A 25234-nucleotide genomic window follows, 5' to 3' on the forward strand; every position below is an offset into this window, starting at 1 on the left:
TTCCCCTCCCCCCCAGCTTTACAGAGGTATAATTGACAAATGAGGATTGTATATATTTACATATACAAAGTGATATTTTGATTTATGTATACATTGTGAAATGCTTAAAATAAGTGAATTAATATATTCATTTTCTCTCATACTTACCAATTTTTTGCAGTGAGACCACTTAATATCTACTCTGTTACCAATTTTCAAGTATATAATTAATACATTAATGCTAATTATAGTTACCATGCTATACAATAGAGCTCCAGAATTTATTTAAAAAGTGGAATCTTCATGAATTTGAATGTCATCTTTGTTCAAGGGCCATGCTAATCTTTTCTGTATCATTCCAGTTTTAGTATATGTGCTACCAAGGCAAGCACAAGTATATATTTTTTAAACTTGGTAGAATTTCACAAGGATGGATCATTTCATTTATGTATTCACTCATTCAAGCAACATTTACAGGGCACTAATCTGTGCTACACATAGTGATACCAAAGTGAATGAAAGAGACAGAATCCCTACCCCATTAGAGTTAACAGGTCACAGAGCAATAAAGAGCTATGTGCAATGCAATGTGAAAAATGTTGGGATGTGGAAAATACCAGGCCTTAAAGCAAATAGGAAACATGCCTATTCACCCTGGAGAATCAAGGAAAGCATCACGTAGGAAGAAACATGTGACCTGTATCCGGGACAAAGGTAGGGCTGATCCAGGCATGAAGAAGGGAAAAGGAGGACTCTGGATAACGAACACGCAGTAGCTTGGAGGGGTGAGGCCAATGTGTACAAGAAGAGCAGGACGGTTGTTGTTTCAGAGAGAGAGAGCTCTAGGATTGAATGGTAAGCGATGAGTTGGAAAAGAAGCATAGGGCATGCAAGGCCTTATAAACTATATTAAGGAATCTGGACATCATTCAAAGTACAATGAGGACCTCCCAATAACTTTTAAGTAGGGAAATCACATAATCAGATTTGGGTTTTAGAAAGGTCACTGTCTGCAACTTCATCACTGCAGTTTTCCATTTAGGAACCTTTGCTGAAAGTGATCCTTCATTTGAAAATGCTACATGTCAGAAGCATATTCTGGCTCAGTCTGTATTTTGCCTAGGGACTCCTCATCAACAACCCATTAAGAGTGGACTAAAGAAACAAAGCCAAGGAGACACTAGTGATTAACAAAAGAGTCACACTTAAATTCCCAAGGTCCCTACCCACTACAGGAGAATCAAATGTGAATAAATTTTCCTGATAGATTGCTACAGTAAAGCATTTTTTTTTTTATATTCTCACAGCAGCATGATGCCAAGTTTTGCAGATTTCCATTATATGACCCTGATCACAAAGTCAGGTCCTTGAGAATGAAACAATACAGAAAAGGCAAAATTTTATAATACATCAGCCTTAAATGGATCTTAAAAAGAAAAATAACAATGTCTTTTTTGAGTTGAAGTCTTTAGGAAATTTTCTAATCCTGGGGCACTGATCGAGACCCTTGGATGTAGTTTCCTGTTGTCTTGACTATGTAGTCCTCCATGTCCTGCTATTTTTTTTTTTTCTTATTAATTGTTTGATACACGGAAATCAATGTGGGCAACTCACAGACCTTCAGAAAGCCAAAACTACTTGGTGGGATTTTTTGTAACTATTCAAAGTTTTTCATTATTCCTGCAGTCCTCCTCTAGAAGATTGCTTGAAAGGTCTTGTTACTTAGGGAGCTGTGTATGGACATGTACATTTAACAAGACTTGTTACCTCATTTACATTGCAGTTCTTTCCTGGTACACTCTTTTGCCCCTCCCTTTCCCCACTTTGTCCCCTCCAACACACACACTAAAACAAACCAATTTTACAGATAACTCACAAAGAGTTTAAAATAAAAGTATTTCTGTCACATTTCATTTAAAATCAACTGATTGAAATAGAGAAAAGGAATGCAGTTACCCTTAAATTTTTGAAACATAGTATTTCTTCTACCTCTGTATTGAAGGTTGAGAGCCACATATATATATGTAACCAATAAAAATTTGCACAGGAAAATGATGTGTTAGCAACTTCCTTAGGCTGTGTACTGGAAATGTTTACATATATACACACATACATATATACATATACATACACATACATACACATATGCATACTTATACACATATAACACATATATAATACATATATTACATATACATATCACATATATGTGTATATATGTATAAGTGTATATGTTTGTATGTGTGTATACATATATACACACATCTACTTTTTCTAATATCCTGACCATTCCATTGAATGTTTCACACGTTCTTACCTTACTCTTTAGACCTAATTTTGATAATTTTCACATTATGAATATATGTATTTTTTTGCTTTAGGCCTGGAGACTTTTAGTTATATGTATTATCTATAGAGAGATTGACCTAATTGTACTTCAACTTCAATAACCATTGCATTTCCCTAAGTAGATGTAAGCAACATTTTAAAAGGGCACCTTTATCTTAAAGAAGTAGATGAAAGGCTGGTAACTGTGTAATAAAATTTAAATAACCTCTATGGAGGCATTATTTTGTTACATACCAGTTTGAGTTTTAATTGAAGAAAACAGCTAACTAAATTGTTGCTAAAAACAAAACATTAATGGGACTATTGCTATTTGATGAAATTTCATTCGTGTGTGTGTGTATGTGTGTGTGTTGCCTACAATGTACTTATTTTCCTCTTTTTCTTCTGTAAAACATGACTGAGAACACAAAAAAGTTGGATTGGAATAATAATATTAATAACAATAATAATAGTTACCATATATTTGATGCTAACCATGTGTCAATTCATTCTCCACCTAATTTTCATAAAAATCCAAACTCATTTTCATAATCTTCAGTGTCACACTTAATCTGACCCTAACACCCTCACTTTTTGACATGCTCTCAGGCCTTGAAGATTATGTTTTCCTGGTAAAAGATACCAATTTTTTAAGGGGCCAAAGACAGAGGTTAAAGGGGAAAAGCTGTTTCTAATCTGTTAGGTCTCAACTTAAAGGATGACTAATCTAATCATCCTACCTGATATAGGGCTTTATAGTTGCCATTTATCTCAAGACCTTGTGTTTTTCTTTTAATGTATAGCTATTAAAAATTAATGATTGTGATATTTGCACCTTTACTTTTTTTTTCCTATTTCCAGCCAGACTCTAAGCTCCACTGCAGTATCACAGTGCCTAGCTTCATGTGTGGCACATTAGTTAAGTGCTCAATTACATCTGCTGAGTGTATAAAAGGGCCCTGTTCTGGGCACCTTTCACATAGTACACTGTCTGCAGATGAGAAAACTGAAGCACAGAGGAGTACATTATATGCATTATATTCTGGTTAATGGGCAACAGAGTTGGTATGAGGGACCACAGGTCTCTGCTCCAAGGCCTTTGCTCCTCTGATTCCACCAGACCACCTCCAAGAATCAAGGCCTAATAATGACAGCCAGTGGAAATATGGTTTGGCAAGAATATTCTACAATTGGATTTTGAACTCTGCTAACTTGCCAATCACTATTGCGTACTGAGAATTTTCATTGCTCTTTCATTGTACATCTTGATCTATAATCAGACATGGAAAGAGAAGGATTCTTGAACATCTCTTTACCCAGAGTTTTGAGCTAGGACAATTCCTGACCCTTACTGACCTCCCTTGGATTTTTTGTTCTGTACTAAGGCAGAGGCAGCTATTAGGCCAGCCAAGCCTTTGATCTGAGTCAAACCCAGCTATCAGGAAGCAGATGGATAGGAAACACATCCAAACTGCTATGCTTTGTCATGACTTGATTTAAGCAATAACTAATGGTTTATTTACCAATTTCCAAACGGTGTTTATTCAAGGAACTAAATTATCTTATATTCTTTCTCAACTTCACATTTCTTCCTTCCCTAATACTTAATGCATGGTCCACGACCATTATCAAAAGCAAATACAGCCCTGTAAGTACAACGTGGTACGGCGGGATTCAAACTGGCTTACTAACAATACTTAATTCTATAGATTAAAGACACAATGAAATGATATTTGACAAACATGTATTGAGTTATTCTCAAGGTTACCTGTGTCAGAGGAAACAAGAGCTGGAGAGTAGTTAACGGCTGCATTCAGAAACAACTGCAATGGGGTGAGGGAGACCTTAGCAAAGAACTAGGCTCCATTCCAAACACAGCAAAGATAAGTGGGGCTTTACAGTCAAGGAGCAGGCTGAGGATCAGTGGACAGAAAAATACTATGAGAAATTATCACAGGCCAGGGGTATTTTTTGGCTAAACCTACTTGACAAGATTCTTGCTGAAGGTAGGCCTGGGTGATAAGATATTAAGTGTGGGGAATGAGGAAGTTGATCAGATATTGAGGATAGGCAATTATGGCTAAAATGACTTAGCAACATTCTTCCTAGAACTGGGCAATGCAAAGATGAAAATGGACACCCTATAAGGCCTAGTTAAGAAGAAAGTTCAGAGGAGTCTGACTAAAGGTAGGTTAAGGAGAGAGTCTTTATCACCTAGTTTGTCTGCACACCATCTAATACAACTTGCCACAGCAATAGGGGAGTTTACCTCTTCATAGTGTCTAATAGTCTTGATTTTATAATTTGCCTTTATTACTTCATATAGAAAGATAAAACTTTTAGTATTTACATATGCTTGGGCACTGTGTTAGCTATTTTAGACACTGTAAACCTAGCTCAATGGCCATTTAGAATTTACTTTAAAATATTGATTGCTATGATCCAAATGGTTTTAAAAGGTAAGTTGTAAATTTTAAGCATAATGATTGAAATCAGTCTTCCTACTGAACCCATGTGATCCTAAATTGCCAACATAGATATTCTTTTCTTCAAAAGGATTTTATTTCTGGAAACTCATGGCTACTCTCTCTGCCCCTGGGCCTTTGTCAGGGACATGGGATGGACCCTCTCTCATGTCCCTAGGCATAAGTACTAGGGAAAAAGTTAGGATATTTGTTCCTTCCGTTTCAGAAGACTCCAAAGTTGTTTAATTTGAATTCTCTCTTCCCAGAATTCAACATACTTGAGCAAGAGGAATTATTATCAAACCCCATAAGATAAAATATCCAATTATTCTTTCTCCCCTGACAAAGGATGACTACTCAGCTGAAATGTGCACAGTCAGTAAAACCACACTGGAGGTCTTTCAAAGGACAGACTGTCTTCCCTGAGATGGAAGTGACAAGACTACTTTAAGCTAGTTCTATATTTTATCAGACAAATTTTTGTTGAATGTAGAAGCAAGGAATGCTTATCCCTTTGATAATGATCAGGATAATTCCTTTGTGGGAAAAAAATACTCATTTTAAATGGAACAATCACCTTCTAATTTTTATATTCAATACAAGCTGAAAATTCTCTTTAAAATAAGGTAAAGCATAGCAGTAGTCATCTAGAAAGCAAAGAACTAAATGCAAAAGCTTATCAGTTGTATAAAGTTACCTCCTATCATAAAAAGAATCCTCATAAAAAAAAAATCAGACCTAGTTCCTAGGTCAATATTCAAGTCTTCTAAATTTAGATATACTACCAACTGGAGTATGACAAAACCCCATCTTAGTACTTGAATCCAGATTCACCGTGAAGCCCAACAATTACAAATGGGTTCATAGCACATTATGACTAAGAAGTAATAAAGGACCCAAACTTCTGATTGTTACGTTAAATACATTTAAAAAAAAAGGAAAGAAAGTAAGCTTTTTTCTTAGCATAAATTAAAAATATTTTTTCAATGAAGTTCTTCTAATAGCTAATACCCTCAACATTGTGGGAAAAAAATTTAATTCTATCAAAAGTACAGCTTCTAGATACAAGTAAATATTCTCAATACAAGTTAATATTTAACTCTCAGGGAGAGGCTTCAAGATGGCAGACTAGTGACATTTTGTATTCACTTCTTCCATAAAGAAAAACCAAAATAGCAAGTAGATAATCACACTTTGGAAAAACCATCCAAGAGAGAACACTGGAATTTAACAGATAAGCAATAGGCAATTATCTAAAGCAAGAAAGGAGAAGGAAGCAAGGTAGCCTGCTCAGCCAGGATCTGCTGGGAGCCAAGAGAGGTGCTTTAATACGGGGGAAGTGTGAGAGACCTTCAGCAGTCCACATTCCCACCATGGACTCCTGCAATCCTGCTCATGGGAGAGCCCCTTAACTCTCCTCGGCCCTCAAGCTAACATAGGGAGCTACAGAGAGATCATACAACCACAGCTCTGCCCGATGGAGGAAGCTCACGCTGGATCTCTCACATTCCCTGAGACCTTAGCAGCTACAGCAAGGTGCCCTTTTAGAACTCCAGCCCTAATACATAGCACACTGTCCTGGAGCCCAGTGGTGCTGCAGCTGAGGTGTAAGACAAGCATCGGCTGCGGCCCGAAGGGCTGAAGCAAGAGTGACCACAGGCTACCACACAAGGGACAGAGGTGCAACAGAGGTCTGGGATACTGTCTTTAGAACTGAGGTGCAAGTGAAACACAATTCTAGAGCCCTGTCCTGTATGCTGAGCACTGTCTTGGAACCCAGCAGTGCTGGGGTAGAAGGCCAAGAGAAATGACAGCTGCTGCCCCCAGGACCTAGGCATAAGCAACTGTGGGCTGCTGCACATGTGGTGGAAGTGTGACCAAGGTAAAGGCTGCCACCAGGGCTAAAGGTGCCATTTAGGGTCCCACCCCCAACAGACTGAGGACTATTCTGTAGCCCTGCAGTGCTGAGATTGAGACTCAAAAGAAGATCTGGCTGCTGGCTTCAGGGCTGAGGTGCATAGAGCTGCAGGCTACCACATCCAGGCTGAAGCATGAGTGCTCCCAGGAATGAAGTATAAGTGATATGCATGCTCCCCACCTGACAGCCCAGCCACTGGTATCCCCTACCCTAGTATTCCACTGGTGGCCTGAGGATTGCCACATCCCTGCCTATTATGGCTAGTACCAATACATATCATCAGGAAAGCTAAGGGCAAGCCTGCCTGGCACAGCTTCACCCCTTCCCACTGTGCCAAAGCACACAGTCTAGGGGGCCACACTCACTCAGATCAGTACACCATTGCTGGCACTGGAAGAGTCCTCCCATGGGGCTACCCACCCAGCCACTACCACCACAGCTGGGACCTACCTGCACGCAGCACATGCAGGCCTGGAGACTCGGCCACTCAGCCCATTGCAGCCACTGCCAACGCCAGCCTGCACAACTCAGGAACCAGAGGGTTGCCTTGCCACTGGCACTGCCACTGCCCATGCCACATGGGATGCCCAAGGGCCCAAAAACCCGCCCACTTCCCAGCCCACACCTGCCATACTGGGATCTGAGTAAGCCACCTGGAGTCCCAAGAATCAGCCCACCCGGACCCTCAAACACTAGTGTTACCTGAGCCATTCTAGGGCCCACGAACCGGCAAGCTCAGTCCACTGGCGCCACCACTAAGGTCTGAAGCCTGGTCTACCTGGCATCTCAGTATCCAGCAAAACTGTACCATAGCCTCCACTGATAATTGCACCCTAAGCAACTGAGGAAACCCCAGATTCTACTGATGCTATTTACAGTCAAAGAGAATATACAGAGTCTACACTTCTACACTCATGTAGCATCAAAACCAAAGCGCACTACCCTATTTACACCATAGATTCAAAGGAAGTGGAGGGTATGGGAGATGAAAAAAAGTATGTTAATGAGTACTAACATATTGTTACATAAAGGTATAATCTCTGCCATTCAAAAGCAGGGTACAGCAATAACATATTATATATTTCAAAGTAGTGAGAAGAGAATTCAAATTGTTCCCAACACATGCAAATGGCAAATACTCAATGTGATGGATACTTCAAATACCTCACTGGATAATTACACATTCTACATATGTAACAAAATATCATGTCTATGGCATAAATGTGTAAAATACTGTGCATTAATTTAAAAAGTAAACAAAATAAAAAAGATATTTAATGTATATACCTTTGAAAAATAGTAAGACAAATTAGACAAATAGTCCATCTTAAATCTTTTAGTTCTTTTTTCTATAAGAAAAAGAAGTGCTTATACTAAGCAAAAACAATACTGGATTTGACTTTTATAGAATATTACCAAAGAGTTATCCTACCTGGAAAAGAAACATTAACTTGTAGGTGGTCACCCAAAATATTTCACAATATTTCTGTTGCTGACAGAGGAAGAAGATTCTTAATGTTTGTTAGCATTTAAAAGTTTGAAATTAGAGTTTAGAAACATCAATTAACATATCACTCCATGAAATTGGTTTCTGGGTAGCTGGTGATTTTGTGCTACAAATTCCATGCTGAATCCTACTAATTTTATGTCTCTTTCAAAGATCAGAGAAGCTTTCATAGACCTCCCCAGGGATGTATTTTGAAAACAAAATGAGAAAATGCTTCTGGTAAATTTTTTTAAAAAGAATATTGAGGCCCAGTGTAGACCAATGTTGAAGAGGAACATTACATAGCAAATCCACTACAGCTTCCTCTCAGCTATAATACAGTCAACAAGATGGATTTGCCAAACTTCTGCCAATCAGTGAGCTTCTGGACTGTGTTCAGTCCTCAGGATATACTCCTTTGCAAGACACAAAATTAATCACTACAGACATTAAAACACTGTATCATGTTTACATAGCACACACTATATGGCAAGTGTTGTAAATCTTCATGTATATTCATTCATATGATCCTCATCACAATTCTATGATATGAGGTTAATAGTAAGACTATTTTATAGATTATTAGACTAGGCACTGAGAAGTTTTAGCAACTTTCTCAAACTCACACAGCTAATAAGTAGCAGAGTGGGTATTTTTTTCCCAGGTAATTTGGCTCCAGTACCCATGTTTTTAACCAGTATATCAATATAGAGTGTCTCTTCTGAGCTTGCCTTTTTTTTTTTTTTTTTTTTTTTTTTGAGATGGAGTCTCGCTCTGTCGCCCAGGCTGGAGTGCAATGGCCGGATCTCAGCTCACTGCAATGAGCTTGCCTTTTTAACCCTTGTGCCATTCCTCTGTTCCCATAGTCACCTTCTGGTTCCACACTTGCTGCTCCTTGGTTTGCCTTTTCCATTTTGCCTTATTTGCATTTGAAAATCCATCTGTTGCCAATCATTATGACTAGGGTGATGATACATCCTAGTTTCTCCAGTATACTCAGGTTTTATGCTTGTACTGATATCATAATTCATAACACACATCCCCTCATTAACTCAAAATTTTCAGTGTGATGATAAATTTTATGGCCACCCTAGTCATGACTGACTCAAAAACTTAATTAAAATATTTTGACTGGAAGCTCCTATCAGGCTGCAGGCTTTATAACTGGGGCCACAAACCACCACCTATTGCCAGGACTCCCCAGTATTGACAACAGTGTCCCTGAAAATGGGCATGCAAATGATAGTTACTTCTCTTGTCTATAAAAATGAGATATTAAATCAGGAGAGGACAGTATAAGGTGTAGCATATTATTCAATCTAACTCTTATACCTAAAAAGCCAAAATTAGATAAAACAGATTGAGTTTGTTTGAAAAAAAAAAAGAGGGGAGCTGAGGAATAGGGAAAATCTAAGAGATGGAACTATTATAACACTCAAAGCCTTAGATTCCCACAAAAACCCATTATAATAGAATGAATAAACAATTTCATATATATGTGTGTGTGTGTGTGTATATGTGTGTGTGTGTGTGTGTGTGTGTGTATATATATATATATTTCAAATGGAGTCTTGGTCTATTGCCCAGGCTGGAGTGCAGTGGCACAATTTAGGCTTACTGCAACCCCCACCTCCCAGGTTCAAGCAATTCTCCTGCCTCAGCCTCCAGGTAGCTGAGATTATAGGTGCCCACCAGCACACCCAGCTAATTTTGTATTTTTAGTAGAGATGGGGTTTCACCATGTTGGTCAGGCAGGTCTTGAATCCCTGACCTCAGGTAATCCACCTGCCTCGGCCTCCCAAAGTAATGGGATTACAGGCATGAGCCACCGTGCCTGGTGTACTATTTCAATAACATTGAAGGACATGAGGTCAGTTCTCAAAAATCAGTTGTATTTTGATGCACTGTCAATAAACAATCTAAAAATGAAATCAATAAACAATCACACAATAGCATCAAAAAGAACAGAATTCTTAGAAATAAGTAATGGAGGAAGTGTAAGACTCAGACATTGAAACCTATAAAACATTGAAAAAATTGTTAAAAATGAACAATCATTTATTAGTGTTGTTGAATTAGAAGACTTAATATTGTTAAGATAGCAATAATCCCTAAATTGATCTACAGATTCAATGTAATCTTTATCAAAATCACTGCAGCCTCCACCTCCCAGGTTCAAGCTATTCTCTTTCCTCAGCCTCCCGAGTAGCTGGGACTACAGACGCACACCACTATGCCCAGCTAATTTTTGTATTTTTAGTAGAGACAAGGTTTCACCATGTTGACCAGGAGGGTCTCGACTTCTTGACCTCATGATCCACCTGCCTCAGCCTCCCAAAGTGCTGGGATTACAGGCATGAGTCACCACACCCGGCCAAAAGCTGATTCTAAAATTCATATGGAGTTACAATAATCCAGAACAGGGAAAACAATTTGAAAAAAAAAAAAGGACAAATTTGGAGAACTCACCATTCCCAATTTTGTAACCTAGCTACAAAGCTACAGCAATCAAAACAATATGGTATTGACATAAAGACAGAAATAGAGATGAATGAAATGGAATTGAGAGTACAAAAATAAATCCTTACATTTATGATTGATTTTTGACAAGGGTGTCAAGATAATTCAACAGAGAAAGAAGAGTCTTTTTAACACATGGTGCTGGGACAAATGGATATTGACATATAAAATAATAAAATTGAAAAAGCTCCCTCACACCATAAACAAAAATGAACTCAAAGTAGATGGCAGACTTACATGCAACTTCTAAAACTGTAAAACTCACAAATGAAAATGGGTAAATCTTCATGACCCTGATTTGTCAACAATTTCTTAGACATAACACCAAAATCACAAGTGATAAAATAAAAAAAAAAGTGAATTGTGCTTCAACAAAATTAAAATATTTTGTGGTTCAAATGTCACTATCAAGAAAGTGAAAAGAAAGTCCATATAAAGCAATAAAATATTTGAAATGCATGTATCTGGTAAGGAACTAGTACCCAGGATATATTAACAACTCTTACATCTCAACAATAAAGACAAATAAACAAAATGGGATTTGAATAGAGGTTTTTTTTGAAAAGGATTTGAATAGAGGTTTTTCCAAAGAAAATATACAAATGGCCAATAGCACCTGAAAAGATGCTTAACATCATTAGTCATTAGGGAAATGCAAATAAAAATCACAACAAGTTATTAACCACTTATCAGATACATGGTTTGTAAATATTTTCTTCCATTGCTTTTTCACTGTATTGTTTCCTTTGCTGTGCAAAAGCATTTAAGTGTGATATAATCCCACTTGCTTATTTTTGCTTTTATTGCCTGTGCTTTTGGTATATACCCAAGAAATGATTGCCAAGACAATGTCAAGAGGATTTTCTCCTATGTTTTCTTCTAGTGGTTTTATAATTTCAGGTCTTATATTTAAATCTTTATTTTGAGTTAATTTTTTTTTTTGCATAATGTAAGATAAGGATCAAATTTTACTCTTTTGTAGGTGGATATTTGGGTTTTCCAAAACCATTTGTTGAAAAAACAATCCTATCCCCATCAGGTATTCTTAGGACACTTGTTGCAGAATAGTTGGCTATATATGTGTGGATCTATTTCTGAACTATCTATTCTGTTCCATTTGTCTACATATTGTCTTTATGCCAGTACCATACTGTTTTAATTACAGTGGTTTTATAATATATTTTGCAAACCATATTTCTGAAAAGGGATTAATATCCAAAATACATAAAACTCTCATAGCTCAATAGCACAAAACAAATAAACTGATTAATAAACGGACAAAGAACTTGGATAGACATTTCTCCAAATAAGACATACAAATGACCAACAGGTATATGAAAAGGTGATCAACATCACCAATCAATTATCAGGGAGTTGCAAATTAAAGCCATAATGACATACTACCCCACACCTGTTAGTATGACTTTTTTTTTTTTTAAGAAAAAAGTAAATGTTGGTGAGGATGTTGTGAAATTGGACCCTCGCACATTGCTGGTGGTAATGTAAAACAGAGCAGCCAATATGGAAAATTGTATAGAAGTTTTTCAAAAAATTAAAACCAGATATACCATATAATCCAGCAATCTCACTTCTGGATATATATTAAAAATAAGTGAGATCAGAATCCTGAAAAGATATCTGCACACCCATATGTATTACATCATCATTCAGAATAGCCAAAATATTGAAACAATGTAAAACATCCATTGACAGATATGTAAAGAAAATGTGATAAAAATATACAATGGAATATTATTCAGCCTTAAAAAAATAAGGAAATCCTGTCATATGTAACAACTTGATGAACCTAGAGGATGTTATATGAAGTGAAGTAAGCCTTTCAGAAAGGACAAATACAGATATACCTCATTTTGCTTGTGCTTCACTTTTTTTCACTTCACATATATTGCATTTTTTTTTTTTTTTTTACAAATTGAAGTTTTGTGTCAACCCTACTTCAAGCAAATCTGTTAGCACCATTTCTCCAAATATGTTCCCACTTCATGTCTCTCCTTCATGTTTTACTAATTCTTACAAAACTTCAAACTTTTTCATCATTATTATTATATCTATTATGGTAATCTGTGACCAGCGATGTTTGATGTTACTATTGTAATTGTTTGGGGACACCATGAGCTGTGCCCAAATAAGATGGTGAACTTAATAAATGTTGTGTGTGTTCTCACTGCTCCATTAACCAGCCATTAATCCATCTCTCTCCCTCTTTTTGGTCTTTCCTATTCCCTGAGACACAATATTGAAATTAGGCTAGTTAATAATCCTGCAATGGCCTCTAAGTGCTGAAGTGAAGGAAAGAGTCACACATCTCTCACTTTAAAACAGAGGCTAGAAATTATTAAACGTAATAAGAAAGGCATGTCCAAAGATGAGACAGGTTGAAAGCTAGGCCTCTTTCACCAAACAGCTAATCAACCTGTGAATCCAAAGAAAAAGTTCTTGAAATAAATTAAAAGTACTACTCCAGTGAACATGCAAGTGGTAAGAAAGTAAAACAGATATGTAGAAAATGTTAGTGGTTTGGATAGAAGTCAAATCAGCCACAACATTCCCTTAAGCTAAAGCCTAATCCAGAGCAAGAACCTAACTCTCTTCAATTCTGTGAAGACTGACAGAGGTAAGGAAGCTGTAGAAGAAAAACTGGAAGCTAACAGAGGTTGGTTCCTAAGGTTTAAGAAAAAAAGCTATCTCTGTAATATATAAATATAAGATGAAGTAGCAATTGATGATGCAGAAGTTACAGCAAGTTATCCAGAAGATCTAGCTAAGGTAACTGATGAAGCTGGCTACACTAAATATTTTTCAATGTAGACAAAATTCTTATATTGGAAGAAGATGTCATCTAGTTAGAGAGAAGTGAGCCTGGCTTCAAAGCTTCAAAGGGCAGGCTGACTTTCTTATTAGTGGGTTAATGCAGTTGGTGACTTTAAGTGGAGGATAATCATTCCAAAAATCCTAGGAGCTGTAATAATTATGCCAAATCTACTCTGTCTGTTTTCTATAAGTGGAACAACAAAGCCAGATGACAGCACATCTGTTTGCAGCGTGGTTTACTAAGTATTTCAAGTCCACTATTGATACCTACTTCTCAGAAGAAGATGCTTCCTAAATGTTACTGCCCATTGACAATGCACCTGGTCACCCAAGAGCTCTAATGGAAATGTACAAGGAGATTATTGTTGCTTTCATCCCTTGTAACAAAACATCATTTCTGATGGATCAAGTAGTTATTTTGACTTTCAAGGTGTATTTTTTAAGAAATACACTTCATAAGTCTATAGCTGCCATAAATAGTGACTTCTCTAACAGATCTGGGTAAATTAAAAATCTTCTAGAAAGGATTCACCATTCTAGAGGTAAGCTGGTCAGTGAGCAGTGACAACACACATGACTATTCATCATCATTAAGAACATTCATGATTCATGAGAAGTCAAAATATCAACATTAACAGGAATTTGATTCCAATTTGGATAGGTTCAAAACTTGAGTAGACAAAATCACAGCAGATGTGGTGGAAATAGCAAGAGAACTCAAAATAGAAGTGGAGTCTGAAGGTGTGACTGAATTACTGCAATCTCATGATAAAACCCTAACAGATGAGGAGTTGCTTCTTAAGGATGAGCAAAGAAAGTGGTTTCTTGAGAGGGAATCTACTTCTGGTGAAGATGTTGTGAACATTGTTGAATTGACAACAAGGGATTTAAAATATTACATAAACTTAGTTGATAAAGCAGTGGCAGGGTTTGAAAGGTTTGACTCCAATTTTGAAAGAAGTTCTACTTTGGGTTAAATTCTATCAAATAGTATCACATGCTACAGAGAAATCTGTCAAGAAAGGAAGAGTCTACCAATGTGGCAAACTTCATTGCTTTTTTTTTTAAGAAATAGCCATAGCCACCTCAACCTTCAGCAGCCACCACACTAATTTGTCAGCAGCCATTAATATTGATGCAAGATCCTGTACCAGCAAAAAAATCCTGTGACTTGCAGAAGACTCAAAGAATCATTAGCATCTTTTAGCAATAAAGTATTTTAAATTAAGGTACATATTTTTAGACATAATGCTACTGCACACTTAATAGACTACAGTATAGTGTAAATATAGCTTTTACATCCACTGGGATCCCCAAAGTTCCTGTGACTTGCTTTATTGCAATATTCACTTTATTGTGGTAGTCTGAAACTGAACTCAAAAATATCCCCAAGGTATGCCTGTACTGCATGATTCCACTTACATGAGTATTTGCAATAGTCAAACTCATAGAAGCTGAGAGTAGACTAGTGTGCCATGGGCTGGGGGGAGGGCCAAATGGGGAATTGTTTAATAGGTGTAAAGTTTAGTTATATAAGATAAGCAAGTTCTAGGGATTTGTGTACTAACATAGTGCCCATACCTAATAATACTGTAATGTGAATGTTAAATTTTTTTATGAAAGTAGATATTAAGGGTTCTTACCACAAAAAGGTGGGGCCATGAGAAACTCTTAGGGGTGATGGGTATATCTATTACCTTGATTGTTGGGATGCTTTCAAGAAATGTGTTCATATGTCCAAACTCATCAATTGCATAATATTAAATATGTGCAGTTTTGTGTATATTGATTATTCCGCAATAAAGCTATTAAAATCACAATGAGATACCACCAATAATAATAAGAGTTGCTGAGAATGTAGAGAAATTGAAGCCCTCATATACTGTTGCTGTAAATGTAAAGTGGTGCAGCCACTCTGGAAAATAGTTTGAAAATCCTTGAAAAGTTAAACATAGAATTACCATATGACCTACTAAGAGCAGTCCCACTTTTAGGTATATACTTAAAAGAACCGAAAACATATGTCCAAAAATCCTGTAAATGAATGTTCATAACAGCATTATTCATAATATCCTCAAAGTGGAAAAACCCAAATATTCATCACTTAATGAATGGATAAACAAAATGTGGTACATCTGCAGAGTGGAATATCATTTGGTCATAAATAGGCATGAAGTAATGATTCCATACTAAAATATGGTTGAACCTTGAAAACATCATGCTAAATGTAAATTTCATTTATATGAAACTTCAGAAGTGTCAAATCTACAGTGGCAACAAAGATTAATGGTTGCTAGAGGCTGGAGTGGGAGGGGAATGGGAAATGACTACTAACGGATATGGAGTTTCCTTTTGGGGTAACAAACATATTCTGTAATTAGATAATGGTGATGGTTGTACAACTTTGTGAATATACTAAAAGCCACTGAATTGTACACATCAAAAATAAAATATAAACAAAAAATCTAAAATATTATGTAAGTAAAAATGAGCTTTAACATAAACAGCAAACTATCAGTTAGGATCCAAGAAGATCAAATTAGAACCGGTGACAAAGTGTTTGAGTTTGTCATGTACTTTTGTGGACCTCACAAAAACTCTGGAAGAGGTCGTTTTTTCCCAAGATGATGGTAAGGAGAATAGTCTGTGCAAAACAATGTACCCCAGCTCCCGGGGTTCAACTATTTCAAATGAAAGCACCCTCCCCTGCTTCAAGCATTAGGCATCAGTGGACTTCTCTCCTACACATGGCCCTTAGGAATATCAATTTTGCCTTTCAGTTCAGAATCCTACTAATTCAGGAGACCATTCTCTTATTGTCAGGAGAATCATGTTTCTTAAAGTGTAAAATCTTATTATATCACAGATTTCAGTGAGAATCTGATTATTAAAGAGAAATAAATGGATTTCTAGAAGAACAAAATAGTGATCGTTTCTTTAATTACATTTTTGACTATGACAACATTTTAACTCTCTCTTTTTAACAGAACCACCTGACAATATATTGATGGTGAATGAGTCACCACAACCAAATTATTCAGCTATTCCTAATTAATTTTTCATACACCCACATTTGAATCTATAGAATTTTTCTACAAAAGGCAGAAGAAGTAGTACAGGGGAAACAAGCTCTCTGACTCCTGTTCTTCAGCTCTTCAGCTCCCCACACTGGAGGCATAAAGTATTTTTAGATAAGCAAAATTATTTTCAACTGTAGTCTAGGGTTTGGAAACCTAAATATACAGAATATCTGCGAAAAAAAAAAAATCTTATGAGGTGACTAATAGGAAAAGTAATGTGTGCGCGTGTGTTTACATTTACCTTAAATGTATATGATTTGGCCAGCTAGTAGAGCCATTAAGAAGCTGTTAACAGTCTCCCAGGCAGCCAAGTGAATCACGATGCTGGCAAAACAACCCAGATCCTACAATCTCGTAAATTGCTCTTGGCTGGGAAGCTACATGCATAGAGATATTCGACTTCATCTTCAAGAGCATTTAATTCAAGATACTTAATTAAATTTCAAAATCATTCCTTTGCTAGTTTTATAGATCAATAAAAGTTCTTTCATGTGAAAATTGGCTAGCTATAAAGACGGAGGAGGATTCCTGAATCATGGTTATACTTTGACCTAGATTGTACTTTGAGACTGAGCAGAAGATTCAAATACTTATTTATAAACACCCTCTAGAAATCACTGATGGTGACTGGTAGAAATATCAGGTCTTGGGTCTGCTGCAAAATTGAAATACAGAAAATACTTAAGCTGCCGTAATTAGTTAAACCCAAGGAGAATTATCTATTCAAAACATTCTTAATGTTATAGTTTGAAAACATTTAAAACTATCCCACTCAGAGTTTCAGAAGCTGAGCTTTCCCAATTTCTACATTAAAAATTCTCATATGACTAGGTAAATTATACAAGTTTCTATCCCATTTTAAATGAGAATGTCATTTCCAGTGGTAGCATGCATATGAAAATTAATTTGGCAAAAATTATTCAGAAGTCACTGTATGGCAACTCTCTAATAAGATGACAATATAATCACTATATTTCTCTAGAAGATGAAGAAATTGTGCATCACATTCAGTGATGTCCTTCATCCCAGTGTGGGTATCCATAAATTCATGAAACTTGACATATTTTGTTTTTGAAACAAAAGCTAATAATTACTACAGAAGAATATTATTTGAATTATTAGGATTTCAGTTAGACAATAACATCAAATCAGCAGTCTAGAGAAGAAACCAAAGAAATCCTGAAAGTATCCAGGTCAAAGGACCTTAGCAAATATTTCATTTCACATATAAGGAATTGAAGTCAAGGAAGTTGAACGATTTTCTCAAGGTCAACAAGCTGCTTCATGACTAAACCAGATTATTTAAATAAATAAATCAACCGAAGTGAGCAAAGCAACTCTATAAACCCCAGGTTTTTAGGGTGTGGTAGACACACATTAACTGTGATTATTTTGATTCTACTTTGTCATCAAGTTTCTTTTTCCATTCTTAATGAAAACATACATTTTTAAAATACACTTCAGTACAGTACAAATGGCATTCAATGTCAGAGTAAAATTATTCCATTGCCCTTTTAGGCTTGGCTCAGTTTTTAATATTGCCTGGTACGCAGTGGATGCAATAAAAATTCATTGAATGAAGAAATGCAGTATTTTAAGCAATCAAATCTTCTTGATTCTGATTGTAACTATTTTCAATAGCTTGAAAGAATGTAAGAAATGCAATTCAACATAACTATTTTTGTTAGTTTAATGTGAGATTATCACAACAGACAAAATCTCTATAAACAGCCTTTTCTAAAATGACTATTTGATATGCATGTGGTCTTTAAAGACTACACAATTTAAACTGCCATATAAATGTGCCAAGGGTATCAGCAATGGGGAAGGAAAACATTTTTTAAGTGTGTTCAATAGTAAACAAATTATACATTTTGCACCTGCAAAATACATAACAGCCAAAAGTTACATTTTCTCTGTACTTTGAAGTAAGCCATGCTATAAAAAAATGGAACTTCATTCGTCTTTGTTCTTTCTTGTGTCAGATTGTACTATATATGAAGTTCCATCAAGTAATTAGTAGTTATTTAAGTAGCAAAATACTTCTTTACTGAAATGACAATTTATATTTTATTTTATTTTATTTTGAGGCAGGGTTTCACTCTGTCTTCCAGGCTGGAGTGCAGTGGCACAATCTCGGCTCACTGCAACCTCTGCCTCCTGGGTTCAAGCGATTTTCCTGCCTCAGTCTTCCTAGAAATAGGGATTACAGGCGCCCACGACCATGCCCGGCTAATGTTTGTATTTTTAGTAGAGACGGGGTGTCAACATGTTGGCCAGGCTGGTCTCAAACTCCTGACCTCAGGTGAAATGGTAATATTTTTGTTAAACTAGACAATGGATGTGTGAAAAGATTTGAACGTGAAAAACTTATTCAGCAGGAGTTTGTATTCCTTTTCTAATCAAGTCTAATTTAATATGGTGATTTCTAAACCTCAAGATCCTGTAGCTTCCAAAGAAGTGAAAAGAAAAAAAAAAATTGAGAGGCAAAGCATCTTTACTGAGGCCTGTCAAATTAGCATAATTGTATGCTCTCCTTATTTTTTTGACAAGGATACTTATGTTTCACAGGAATACCATATTAATGGAATGTCTATCACTAAAAATCCAGTGGTGACATAAGTTTCATAGACATTTTCATCATGAGTCATCAGACTCATCGGACATCTTTCAGAGAATAGGCTTGTCTCCCTCTCCCTAGGAGCAAGCTCCTTAGATGATTCTCTGAAACTGTCTTTCCATGCTGGATGCTGGCATGATATAAAGATGTAATGCAACCATTGCCAATACTCAGTTGATGTTTTTTGTCAGTCAAATTATTTTCAAATGCTACAGTTCTAGCTCTCAGTGAGCAGTGTAATAATGACATTAAGAAATATTAAGGATCAGGAAACATACCGGCAAAAGTAATTCATTTCAGATTTTAATAAATGAAATATTTAGGATTTTATTCTTTTCCATGTAATTGGTTATAATTAAAATCTGAAGACTAGTTAAGATCAGCTATCTCTTGTTACCTTGGCTGTTATGAATTGCATTTCATTTTTTTAAAAAACACACACTTATGTTATCTAATAGTTTGCACATGTATATTCTCAGGTAATGCAGAAAATCTTGCTTAATGATTTTGTTTTTTTAAGAAATTAAATTTTCTTAATTTATTAGAAGTTTAATTTTATATAATTTTATATTAATTTTAATTAGTTTAATTTTATATTACTTTTATATTCATTTTAGTTAATAGTTTAATTTTATATTAATTTTATATAATTGAGGAGATAAAGAAATGTATTATCTGCAATAATTCTCAACTTGAAAACAATAGTATTGCAGAGTTTTGAGAAAATTTGTATTTTTCCTACACGAGAATTATATTAAAACTTAAAATATCCCAGAGTGTTACTTAGAGTATTTGAAAAAGCACCCCAGTGGACATTAGAAGACATAATGAAGACATATTAGACATATCAACTTTAGACTCTGATTCTATTACCATAACTAATTATACAAATTCTTCAGCATCCTCAGGTAACATTCAGAATGGAAGAAAAGTAGAGAATGACAAGCCACACTTCATTGATCTCATATCACTTTTCAGGCTTTAAATATTGCAACGAGAAACCATTTTAACCGACTTTCATCTGGAAATTACTTATCACCTTTCAAGGACATAATGTAAAATTCAGTAGAAGTTAATATTGTTAACAGGGCAACAGTTTCATGAACATAAGTTTTCAAATGACCAAAGACAAGGGTTATGATCTTGCTGTAGAAACTTCAATAACACAGAAAAAAAGAATGTGGAAATTGATTAGGGAATCTTTTTTGTTGTTGTTTTACTTGCTGTTTTGTTTTGGAAGATTTCAGACTTACAAGTTCAAAGAACTAAATAATGAACTCCTATATACTTTTGACCAACTGTTTACATCACACCATACCCCGACATTCTATCTCTATGTGTTTGTGTTTATACACACACGTTTGTGTCCATAGGTATGTATGTGTATACATGTATTACATATATATTTAATATTTATATGTGTTTTTATATACACATATAAATATATATAAAGCATATACATATGTATGTATACACACACAGAAAGAAGACAGAGAGAGAACATGAGAGAGAAAGAGAGAGTTCATTTTTTTCAAATCATCCTTAAGTGGGCTATGGGCATCATGAATTTTTAGCCCCAAATACTTAAGCATAGATTCTGAAGAGCAGTGACATTTTCTATGTAACCAGAAAACCATTATCAAACCTAAGAAAATCAACATCAATGCAATATAATCCAAGGAAAAAGTCTACAATAAAAATGCCTGTATTGTTTCAAAAATGTTCTTTACTACTTTATTTTTTTCCATCTGGAATCCAATCAATATTATACTTTGGATTTAACTTTTATTTTTCATTTGTCTCCTTAAATTTAGAACAATTCCCTGTATTCCCTTTGTTCTTTATACTACTGAATCCTTTCAAGAGTTCAGGTCAGGTGACCTGCAGAAGGCTCACATTTTTGATTCATCTGTGTTGAAATTCAGGTCAAAGTTTTCTAGCAAGAATGATATATTTATTGGTGGCATTGTGTATCATTGAATCACGTCAGAATCCTCATTTCAAGCTATGTTCCTACTGGCAATAAAAAGCTTGATGACTTGTTTAAGGTTTCCATCATAAAGGAAAAATTACCCTTTGTAATCGAGGAGTATTTTGTGAGGTGAACAAATTGATTATCTATGTTTGAATCAAATTGGGAGTTACAAAATGGTGATTTTCTAATTGCATCATCTTTTCTATTTTAATTAGCTGGCATTCTCCTGTAAAGAAGAGTTTTTCACCTTTCTCTGTCTTCCTTTCTCTCTGTCTTTCCTGTTTTCATTTATTGTTTTTCTTTAATATCAATATGGAGTCATGTTTTTAAAAATTTATTCAATGTGTTATAATTCATTACCATCAGAATTTTGCAAAATTTAGACTACTTCAAGCTGGCTCCTGTATCCTTTTAGCCTTATCCCATCCTTGCGTATTTCTTCATGTTTTCTGTCACAAGAAGATGTTCCAGGCTCAATTTGTACTTTCCTTTGCCCAGATGTGAAAGCAGCTATTTTTCCAAGGAGTCAAAGTCCCTTTTGGTAGGAAATTATATTTAGAAATCTAGATGTTTCCCTAGATTATACTGCTAGCTGCTCATTGCCACTAGGGTGTCATTGCTTCTAGACACTTTCAGGGACAGATCTAGGAAACCACACATACATACCACAAATACACAGTTGAATTATAAATATATAATTATGGATGTATTATTCAACACATAGGTGAATTTTTATATATATAAGTATTGCATTTTATTTATAATTGTTGCAATATATAGGAATATATATGAATAAATATATGTATTTTTTCAACAACATAAAATTATTTTCACCTTTTACCACTACATATTGGCATCTCCCTTTACCCACAGTAAAAGTTTAACAATATCTTTATCTTATACATTTGCTTTTTCCTAAAATACATAAATAATGCTTTTAGAAATACAACACCAATATCACCACTAACATCAACCATACTAAGTAAGGACTAATATTCTTTATAGTGATTGGGAAGTTTTGTGTGTCCCAGAATATATTCCATTAAAAGCATACAGCAAGAATATGATATTCAATAGTTATTTGAATTAATTATATACTCTGGTTTCATTGTCCATTTGAAAATATTATTTTTGTGTATTTCTCATGTGTTTTTATTCTTTTTAATTTTTTTGTTTATTTTTGTCTATGGCCATATCACTCTAAATGTGTCTGATCTCATTTTTTTAAAGTGAATCATTTTTTACATGATTCAAAATGTAAAGCTATCTACACAAGTGTAGTCAGAGAACCCTCAATTCTCTCCTTACATTTTCCACATTCTGACATTCCTATCCAAAACTTCCTGAGTTTCTCTATGCAAAAACAAGCAAACATGCATATATTAACTGTCCTTTTTAATTTAAAAAGGTAACATTTTATATATAATCTTGCATACCTTGCCGTTTTGACTTATCACTATATCCTGAAGTTTATGTCACATCGGCATATAAATGGCATCCTCATTTCTTGTTACTGCTGCCTCACTTTCAATTTTGAATGTAAATTCATAACAGACATGTGTCTAAGTTGTCATCAATATTTTTCAATTGGCAAAAAACATTGTATGTTTTTATTATGTGCAACATGATGTTTTGAAGAGTATACACATTGTGGAATAGTTAAATCTAGCTAATTAATAACTCTTTGCATATATTGTTGCATATTTGTGCAGATGACCAACAGCATAAATAACTAGGGGTAGATTTGCTTGTCAAAGGGTGTGCATATGTAGATTTGTTAGATATTTGCAAATTTACTACCATAAATGTGTACTATTTTGCAGTTCCATTTGCAATGAGTGAAAATTACATACTTTGTTAAGATTTCCCAAGTTTTAGTTTTTATTTACCTTTTTCTCCAAGGTCCCATCAAGATACATGTTTAACTGTCATGTCCTCTTAAATTCCTATTGGCTGTTAGCAATTTGTTTCTTACTTTTCCTTGTTTCTGATGACATTGACAATTTTGCAGAATACTAGCCATATTTTCCCTTGACTGGGATTCATCTGGTGTTTTTTTCATGGTTAGATTGAGATTATAGGTTTTCAGGAAAGAAGATCACAAAGGTACATATGCCAATTTCATAAAACATAATATCATATAAAGGGAACATTATCAGTATGATTTATCATTGTTGATGTCAACCTTGGTCACTTGGCTAAAGTAATGTTTATCAGATTTCTCCACTGTAAGTTTACTTTTCTGCTGCTTTATCATTCTTATTGGAAAGAAGTTGCTATGGGAAGCCCACACTTAAGGAGTAGGGAGTTATGCTTCATCTCTTTGAGGGCAAATTAGATAAACATTATGTCTTTATCCTATACTTTGAATTTTAATCCAATACCACTTCATATCCTGTTGCTCAAATTGTTCCAATTTTGGCCATTGGGAGCTCTTTCATTTGGTTCCTGTGTCCCTTATAACATACCCCATCATTGTGGGTGTTTTTGCATGATTTCTTACTTTTTGGTTCCACAAGATGCTCCAGACTCACCCTGTACATTCTTGTCCAGCCATTTTTCCAAGAAATCTAGGCTCTTTTTTTTTTTTTTAAATGGAAAATCGTATTAGAAACCAAGATCTGGATGCTAGGCACGTTCACTGCTATGACAGTATCACTTTTTCTAGGTCCTCTCAGATGAGAAAGTAAGGAAATATACATGTATACTACTCTGTTTACATTTACATATCTATAAATATTTTACAAGTATCTATATCTGTCTTAAGCTGAAGATGAATTCACATGAATGTCTTCAACTCAAATCCATTACCACATAGATAAATCTAGCTTTCTGCATTTGTTCATCTATTTTCTCCTATACCAACAGTGAGAAACCTGGCTCCCTTGATCTATTTATGTAATTTTTCAATTTGTGTACATGAAGTGTTAACCCATATTTCTGTGGGATTATGACTATTATCAACTAGAGTACAGTGCTTATATAGAGCTCTTTTTGCCTTTAGCCTCACAGACTTCACTAATTTCCAAAATTACTTATGTCAGTACTCTTTTCCTCCACACCTTTCAATGAGGTTGTTTCATGTCCTTGTAATATAGTTAGATTCTCACATCATACTTTGCTTTGCATCCTGGGATCTCCTATTATATTAAATGAATTTATTTTAACTTGCATATATTAAGATTCACTTTTTGTGCTGTAAAGTTCTTCGCATTTTTATTTATTTATTTTTTTGAGATGGAGTTTCCCTCTGTTGCCCAGGCTGAGTGAGGTAGCATGATCTCGGCCCACTGCAACCTCCACATCCCAGGTTCAAGCAATTCTCCTGCCTCAGCCTCCTAAGTAGCTGGGATTACAGGCACCCACCAACACACCTGGCTAATTTTTTTAGTCTTCAGTAGAGATGGGGTTTCACTATGTTGGCCAGACTGGTCTCAAACTCCTTACCTCAGGAGATCCACCTGTCTTGGCCTCCCAAAGTGCTGGGATTACAGGCATGAGCCACCACACTCGGCCAGTTCTATGCATTTTAACAACTGCATAATATCAGGTAAGCAACATTACAGTACCATACAGAATAGTTTCACCATCGTAAAAAATCCTCTGTGCTTTATCTATTCAACTCTCCTTTTCCCCAAGACCATCATCACCACTGATCTGTTTAGTGTATTCATAGTTGTGCCTATCCCAGAATGTCATATAAATTAAATCATACAGTATGTGATCTTTTCAGATGTTTTTTAGCAATATATACTGAAAGTATCTCCATGTCTTTTCATGGCTTGATAGCCATTGACTTTTACTGCTGAATACTGTTCCATTATGTGGATGCATCACAGTTTGTTTACCCTTCCCCTATTGAAGGATATATTGGTTGCTTCTAGTTTTGGGTAATTATTAATATGAATTAAATTGCTATAAGCATTTGCATGCAGTTTTGAAATGTGGAATACGGATATAAGTTTTTAAGTAATAAATATATTGAATGAATAAATATATAGGTGGACAATTGCTAAATTGCATGGTAACAC

The 25234-nt window shown here is 35.3% G+C and overlaps 1 non-coding gene across 1 annotated transcript; it reads right to left on the minus strand.

Annotated features, from left to right (window-relative positions):
* Nucleotides 1-264: 264 nt before the first annotated feature.
* LOC112425553 (U6 spliceosomal RNA) lies at nucleotides 265-371 on the minus strand. Its single transcript, XR_003016674.2, has one exon. It is a non-coding gene; the product is annotated as a U6 spliceosomal RNA (small nuclear RNA).
* Nucleotides 372-25234: the final 24863 nt, after the last annotated feature.

This window comes from Macaca nemestrina, chromosome 4 (assembly GCF_043159975.1).
Source record: "Macaca nemestrina isolate mMacNem1 chromosome 4, mMacNem.hap1, whole genome shotgun sequence".
Classification (NCBI taxonomy): Eukaryota; Metazoa; Chordata; class Mammalia; order Primates; family Cercopithecidae; genus Macaca; species Macaca nemestrina.